Source organism: Manis javanica, chromosome 9, assembly GCF_040802235.1.
Source record: "Manis javanica isolate MJ-LG chromosome 9, MJ_LKY, whole genome shotgun sequence".
Taxonomy (NCBI): domain Eukaryota; kingdom Metazoa; phylum Chordata; class Mammalia; order Pholidota; family Manidae; genus Manis; species Manis javanica.
In genome coordinates, this window is record NC_133164.1 from 122385654 (window position 1) to 122392142 (window position 6489).

Below are 6489 nucleotides of genomic sequence, written 5' to 3' on the forward strand. Positions count from 1 at the left end.
ACGGTCCCCAGGTGCCACCCTTCACAGGCATACTCCCTGGCTCAGAATCCGGATGCTTGGAGTCCGTCACCGGAAGGCAATCCCCGTGTTAGTGGGATAAGGTGTGGGCTCACAGATTCCTTGGTGGGATGTGGGGCTACAGAGGAAGGAGGCTGGCAGGCAGGAGGGCTTGCTGAAGTGAGGGGCACCCGCATGCCAACCCCTGGGCTGACCCGCATTGGGAACCCGCACCTTACTCCAGGCTATTGGGAAGGGAATGAGCCAACCAGGTCCCCAGTGATTTGGCCTAAATGACATTCAATTGAATGATATTTTGTATACTGCTTATTAAACAAGAGCTTATCCCTTGAATTGATTGGTGGTGGTGGAATTGTGCAAACCAAACCACAATCAGATCCTGGGTGGCTGTCCCCACATTCCTGCTGGCCTCTCTGCAGTGGACGCTGACCTCCGCTCTCAGAGCTGAGATTGGTGCTTGGAACAATGATGCTGATGCAGGGTTTCTTGTTAGCGGAGTCGAAGAATGAACTTAGCGGACACCCAGGGTAGGAGAGCCAGGGAGAGGCTTTTAGTGAGAGATACAGTGAGAGGACAGAGCTCCTGGCTCACACCAGGAGGGGACAGGACAGTCTGTGGTGGTGCGTTGTCTAGGGGTTTTATAAGCAGTTGAGGATTTTGGGGAACATGGAAAAAAGGCTTAGGGGCGTGAACTTGTTAAATGTTCCCTGAATATTTAGAATTAATTTAACACAAGCAACTTTCCGCTCTGACGATTTCTCCCTGAGATACCAGGTGGGCTGAGGTATTATTTGCTAAAGAGTAAGTTAAGAACCTTCTTAACTTCCTTGGTATTAAAATGCAATCTTATCTTTAAGGCGGAATCCTTCCTACCTTTTACTGTGTTGTTTATGGCAGGGCCTGCTTGCCATTATTAATTGTCCAGATTGCAAGTCACCTCATCAGGTCTGAAGGAGGAAAGACAGCACATAGGCCTGGGCCTTTTAGCATGCTGAAGTGTATCTTAAGATTAAAAATGATTAGCATACTAAAAATACGTGCTCTGATCTCACTGAAGAATGACTCTAGAGCTTAATGTTTAACACAGAGTTTTGGCAGGGGGATTCCTTGCATGTAGTCACACTGCTTTGACTGTAATTATCCTGTGGTGCTTTCTCCGGTGGCCCTCACCCTACCCTGACTACACCCACGCTCCCTGTCTCAATGCAGCAGGAAACAGGACCAACAGCACAGAAGGCACGCAAACAAGGAAAAGGAAATGAGAACAAGGGCACGAGGCACTGAACAGCTGCAGACAGACTGTGGCAAACTTGAGACAAAGCTGTGAAAGGAACCATCAGGAGTCTAAGGCGATACCAAAGGAGCAGGAAATACCTTCTTTGACAATTTTGTTCACTCTAAAAATATTTCCAAGCACCTCCACCACACCAGTTGGAGGATGTAGAATTTGGGTCCCGATGATCCCAAAGAGAAGAGGGTTCATACACTTACACCTTTTTTTTTTTGCATAAGGATCGTAACACTGTCCACAGACATAAAAAAGCTATGCACTGTTTTTTTTGTTTTGTTTTCATTTTTTCCTTCTAAATGAACAGCTTGTGGGCATAGTTCTAGGGACCTAGAGCCTGGAGTCTGCAGCTGCCCCCAGGAGGCTCACAGTTAGCTTCACTTTAAGTTAAGCTCAGTTCCAGGGCATCACAAGGGTCCTTTTCTCTCACATTTGCAAAAGTCTGCATCTGCTCCCAGAGTCAGTCCGTCAGAGCTGAACACAAACCCCTGTGCCCCTTCTCACTGGCCCTACCTTTCACAGACGGAAAACCAAGGTTTCAGAAAAATTAAGTACCTTGCTTAGTCACACCTTTGTTAGGAGTGGACAAAAAATTTTAACTCAAGTCCATCCTGCCTCCAAATTCTAAGTGCACACACACACACACACACACACACACACACACACACACACACATCTCTGTGGAGGTAGACATCTGCTGAGTACTGCCACCTCTCCAGATATAGCACAAATTCTCAAGAGTATCTAGATTTTAAAATGTGTACTGTGAATTCAAATCAGTGTATTAACAAAGTAAGTAAATCTATTGAGTGAACACCCATTCTTTTAAAAAGAAAATTCAAAGCTATAATGGAACAGAAAAGTGAGAAATTTATATGGTTTTAAGCAGGGATAGTAAATACATAGTAAAGAACATCTTTACTGTGTCAGTCTTTGCCTTTGGACTTTGGCAGAAATTATTTAAATTATTTGTTAAAATGGTGCCAATATTTTTAGTCATAAATAATTGCTCTCTGCTAGGGACCTTCTAATTTTCATGGTGGGTAAGCATGATATTATTGGCATGCCTAATTGAGATTTGGAAGCATTCGTTATAGAAACAAGGGTATAAAAGAAGACTAAATAAACTAAAATAATATTATTGGTGACAAACCCTAAATTTATTGTAATTTAATCCTATTTACTCCTAGAAGCCTAGTATTTTGTCAATGGGAAGAGAAATGCATTCATTCAGCAAAGATGCATTGAACATCCTAACATAAAACCCTGTGGGGATTAGAAAATGAATTTACCAGCCAGAGTACAAGTGAAATTTCGAACCAAATCTAACATCAGTTGGAGAAACTGCTTGTTTGCATACACGTGTGTGAAGCTACTGAAATATTTGCTGTAATTGCATGTAGAACGAGGGAGTCTGCATTCAAAACCCAAGCCCACCACCTACTTTATCCTTGACCTTGGGCAAATTACTTCAGTTCCGTGTGCCTCGGTTCCTTCAGATGTAAAATGAGGTAGATGTAGATGATAGGAGTATTTACTTCACGGGATTGTTATGAAGACTAATTGAATTGAAGAATGTATAGGAGGGCTGAGACACTGTCGCGTATAGAGGATTAAATGCATTAGTATCATTATTTTATCAGATGCCTTTCCAGCATCTTTTGAGATGATCATATAGATTGTCTCTTTTGAGATGTTAATTTGGTTAATTACCCTAATAGGTTTCCTAATGGTGAAGAATACTGCATTTCCAGAATAAATTCAATTCAAGAATAATATGTGATCTTTTTTTATGCGTGCTACCCTACGTTTGCTTAAATTTTGCTGAGAATATTTGCGAGAAGGGTGAGATTGGCTTGACCTCTTCCTTCCCTTTTATTATGCTTTTCTAGTTTGATTATTTGGGCTATAATAACATATATAATGTAAGCTTTTAAACATTTTTTAGGTATCGTTTTTACTGTCAAGTTGTAATGTAATTGCTGATCATTGTAAGAGATGGTCTAGATACTACTCATTCTGTGAAATTTGTTAGGACTTGCTTTATGCCCTAGTAAAGGTTTAATTTTTATGAAAAGCCCGTATATATTTGAGAAGACTTTATAGTCTCTGAATGTTGCATGCTGGAATCTATGTATATTCATTAACTCACATTCATTGATTACATTTTCTACTCTTCCATATTGTTACCAATTTTTGTTGCTTTATCAATAATTGGATAAGTTGTAATAAATGTTACAACTGTGACTATGGACTTGTCAATTCTTTCTTTACAATCTGAAAAATTTTCTTTGTGTGATTCAATACTGTCCATTAAATGTATACATATATATAGCATTGTCTTCTTGCTGAATTTATTTTTCATCATTACATAGTAGATTTCACTCTTTTTAATAGTGTATTTTAATGCAAGGTGTTATTTTTTCCTACTATTATAATAAAGCTACTCCAAAATGCTTGTTAAGATGTTTTTCCATTTTTTTACTATCTGCTTTTTTAAAGTCCTTACATTTTAGCTTTATATTTAGTAAACACACACACACACCCCACAAGGTTGGATTATTTACACTTATTGAAAATCTATTCCCACTACTTTATTTCATTGTTTCGGCTTGTCCTGCTTTCTTAGGCTCCCCTGTGCTTAGAAACCCACACTCGACTTACACACTTGGGCCCATCGCCTTCTCCAGTCAAGTGAGCCTGGCTGGATTTGCACAACTCTCCTTGCTGTTTAAAATTTCCCCCCATTTAGACTATCACTGTATTAAAAATTACATCTTTAAAATATTATCTGTGCTCCAATAGAGGAAGTATCTTTGTTGTTCTCTTTCCAAACTGGTTTTTAGTGTTCTTGGTTTTATACTGCCCAGACAATATAATAATTAGCTTGAGAATTAAGTTTAATAAAAAAATTTCATTGGAAATTTAATTTGTATTACATAGTGAAAAACATGATCTTTACACTATTTAAGAATAGAGGTGATACAACTACCCATGTTTTCCAGGTGTTTTTAAATGTCTTTCAAAAATGGTTGCTAGGTTTTCTGTAAATATCTCAAAACTATATATTTTGAGATTTATTTATTAGTATTTCTTTCTTTGATTAGAACCTCCCTTGACATTTTCAAATGTAGTATTACATGTTTTTTTTAAATTCACCAATCTGGACATCTTTGTCTATTTTAAGGGATATTTAGTCTTTCTTTAATTTCTTCAACAATTTTCTATTCAAGTTTCCTCCTACACCTTTTTCAAGCTCAATTTTTATAGATAGATGACAGTAGATGCCCAGACCTGAAGTTGAGAATTCTCCTGTGTTCTAACCCTCCCTCCTCCTACCGCCCTTTATTGAGGACACCCATCATTCGTTCTTGAACCTCAGCTGTCATCGCTTTGCTTATTTTATTAGGCTTTAAACAAAACTGATCTTTTTTGTGTCCTAACATTGTTGAATTTAGTATCTCTTCTTTATATGTGGCTTTTCCTAATGTCTGGTGATCTTCTGTGTACTCTTCTTTGCATTTGAGGTGGCTAGTTGATTTTTGAAAGTCTTGTGACTGCACAGCCAGGCTGCTTTTGGACAGAGGCAGGGCACGTGGTCAGCCCTTCCCGCAGCCTGTCTGTCCCGCGTGAGGCTTCGGGGGGAGTCGGCCAGGCTGCTGTCATGTGTGGACTGTGCCCCTGGGACCGCCAGTGTCTGGGCACTGGCCCCTTTCACCAGGACAAGAAGCCATCTGCCCCGCTTTCATCGGGGTGAGGCGAGAAGGCCAGCAGCAGGTCAGACTTTAAATATTTCCCTTCAAATAACCCCCTTCTCAGCCGCCCGGGTCTCCTGCTGCTTCTGGCTGGCACAGCACGCCCCTGGGACCCTTCCCACTTTACTCAGTCTCATCTTGGGCCATATATTATTTCTTCAATGAGAACTCTAACTGCTATCTACTTTTCACAGACTCTTTATGGTTTCTGGTCCTCTGAGGAATCCACATTTTAGTTTCTCATTTCATAGTGCAATTATGGGTCTGGGTAAATGCATGCACACATACACACATATACCTTCTGTGTTTTCCACAGATATTTGATCATGAAAAAAACCTGTGATATGCCTGCCCGGCTATCTTGAACTGGATCAATGGACTCTTAAAACCAAACAGTGTAACCTAAATGCAAACAGTTCAAGTGAGGAAAGATCTCAAATCAACAGCCTAAATCTCCATGTAAATACACTGGAAAAATAAGAGCAAAATGACCCTCAAGTAAGCAGAAGGAAGGAAATGGTTATAAAGATCAGACCACGATTCAATGAAATTTAAAATGAAAAGACAATAGAGAACAGCAGTGAAATAAAAGCTGGTTCTTCAAAAAAAAAAAAAGTCAATAAAACTGATAAACTTCTAAAGATGGAAAAAGATGAAAAGGGGAAAGGCACAGATTACCAATATCAAGATCGAATTTGGGAATTTCACTACAAAGTCTGCAGACACTAAAAGATAACAAGGAAATATTCTAATAATTCCTGCTCAAAATTCAAAATTTAGAAGACATGGGCCAATTCCTTAAAAATCAAAATCTATCCAAACACCAACAATATGAGATAAATATCCTGCCCTACAACCTCCATGAGGTCATCAGTGTCAACATCCACGGTGATAAACCACGTGGACAGTACATACCCTCGACAGGACATGAAGCTGGGGAGCCCTTCTGTGGCTTCCCCCGGAAGTGCATGCCTGCCGCCCCACCAGGATGAGACACACGTCAGACAAGACCAAGCCGGAGTGTTGGCAGATAGGGTCATGGAAGCTGATTGGAGGAGACCTGGGCTTTTTAATTATTAGAGGTTTTATTTTATTTTTTTAATCAACTTACACAGGAACCTTAATCTTTTATTTCATTTGCTTCCTGCCATCTTTCTTTTTATTCCAGTTACTGATTTTGGGTCTGTGAAGAAATTTGTGTATCAAGTTAGCGATCCCACTTGGGAGATCGAACCTGTACCTTTCCCCAGTAAGGCTTCTTCTAACTAAACCACTCTAAAACATGAGCTATAACATAAAGTAAATAGATGTGCTAACATCTACTTCTGTTTGCAGAGCTCCCCAAATCTTTGCAGCTTCTTAGCAGCATCATTAGCCACTCGGCTAACCCATCAGAAGCCTTCTGCTCTCCAGCGCTTATTTAGCTGA

At 39.9% G+C, this 6489-nt stretch overlaps 1 long non-coding RNA gene across 1 annotated transcript; it reads left to right on the plus strand.

Moving 5' to 3' along the window:
* Positions 1-4945: 4945 nt before the first annotated feature.
* On the plus strand, positions 4946-5686 carry LOC118970486 (uncharacterized). The gene is made up of 2 exons (XR_005058544.2): positions 4946-5083; positions 5378-5686. It is a non-coding gene; the product is annotated as an uncharacterized lncRNA (long non-coding RNA).
* Positions 5687-6489: the final 803 nt, after the last annotated feature.